We start from the raw sequence: 1605 nt of genomic DNA, 5'->3' as shown, positions 1-1605 counted from the left end.
AGGAACTACAAAACAGAGGAGGGGGTCCCTAGTCCCCTCACCCTGCCCCTTTTAGTCGCCTTTTACGACACGCAGGGAATACGGTGGCAGTATTCTTCCTAACACAACCTGGCCGCAGAGTAGTAGTACCACCCCATAGTGCGACCAGGTTGTGTCCCCCCCGCCACAGGGGGATGTCCCCCCCGCCACAGGGGGGGTAAGAACAGTACACGTTGATGGGATGCCTCAGGTTAAAAAATCTGGGTGTATAGATGCAAAGATTATTAATCCCCTAAATACACCTGGATTTACGGAATCATCATTTTCATTATGTCCACGTAACGGCCATACCACGTTGAGTACACCGCTTCCCGTCCGATCAGCGAAGTTAAGCAACGTTGGGTCTGGTTAGTACCTGGATGGGTGACCGCCTGGGAACACCAGATGCTGTTGGCATCCCTACGTGTCAAGTGGGGTTGGTGGAGGATTAGTGCCTCTCCCTGTAAAACAGTTAACTCTAAGCCCTTGGCCACCCCATTTGGGATACATGGCGTCTGGCAATGAATGAATGAAAATGAATTTCAAAGTTTCCACAAAATGTAATCCAGTCTATTAGCTATCTTGGATAAAGTTTCACTTCTTGCTAACCATTCTGTTATGCTCATTTATCAAAAGTCTGTAGCCTCACCAAGTTTTTCTTTAATAACTGAGCATCTTAAAAGCGATAATGAAACCACATTTTCAATATAGTTTTTTGCCTTTTCATGCTTTTCAGTTTTTTCTTTCACTTTGTTTATATTTCTAAAACCGTCTTTTGTCCATGGTACATCACCTCCAAACAGCAAACATGGAAAACAAAATAGATAATGTATTTCTTACTTCATAACCATTGAGCCAACTTTTCCTTTGGTTCCATTCTTAATTAAAACTATGAATACGGTATACCTCTCATAGTCGCTTATTCCTGGCTGAGATATTTGAATATCAGGTGAGGTACACCCACGTGTCTTAATAGCAACTTTCTCATGACGAGACTACTGTGAAAAATTAAGCTGTTGAAATTCACTCATTGTCACAGAACGTGTTTCTTGGGGAAGCAAGGAGGCCATGATTATAAATTCAAATTCTTCAACACAATAAAGTTTCTGGAAAAAAACAATGACTAATAAATGTAGTCTCTATTAGTATGATATCTAATCATCTACAATATATCACATTCAAATACTCATGATATAGCAGACGGTGCTTAAGCACCATGCAGGATGATGTGTAAACACTTCCCCCATTGATACCCAGATCGGCACTGGATAAGCATTAAGCCACAGTGCTCTCCCCGCTTGCCTCTAAGATGTGCGGATGCGCGCGACAAAGCAGACGCCCCATCATTGGAACTGTGGAGTAGACAGTCCCAGAGACAGAGATTTTTGTTGTTTTCTAGGAATGAGAGGATGGCCATTAACATTTAGTATAAAGATTATTGATAATAGTATTAAATATCTTGTGCAAGTATAAATAAATAAATAAACATGTATATCGGGTGAAAGTAGGGGGTGCCGCAGTTCCACAGTGCCTACAGACGAGCCGCCACTGAGTAGTAGCCTAGCTTTGATTATGCTAGGCCTATTA

The 1605-nt window shown here is 42.1% G+C and overlaps 1 non-coding gene across 1 annotated transcript; it reads left to right on the top strand.

Moving 5' to 3' along the window:
* Positions 1 to 316: 316 nt before the first annotated feature.
* Positions 317 to 435, top strand: LOC145400575 (5S ribosomal RNA). The gene has a single exon (XR_013897459.1). It is a non-coding gene; the product is annotated as a 5S ribosomal RNA (ribosomal RNA).
* Positions 436 to 1605: the final 1170 nt, after the last annotated feature.

Source organism: Coenobita brevimanus, chromosome 52 (assembly GCF_032717465.1).
Source record: "Coenobita brevimanus isolate Jiangsu-jjx chromosome 52, ASM3271746v2, whole genome shotgun sequence".
NCBI lineage: Eukaryota > Metazoa > Arthropoda > Malacostraca > Decapoda > Coenobitidae > Coenobita > Coenobita brevimanus.
Note: the sequence above shows the minus strand (reverse complement) of the source record. Positions and strands in the feature narration are given on the sequence as shown.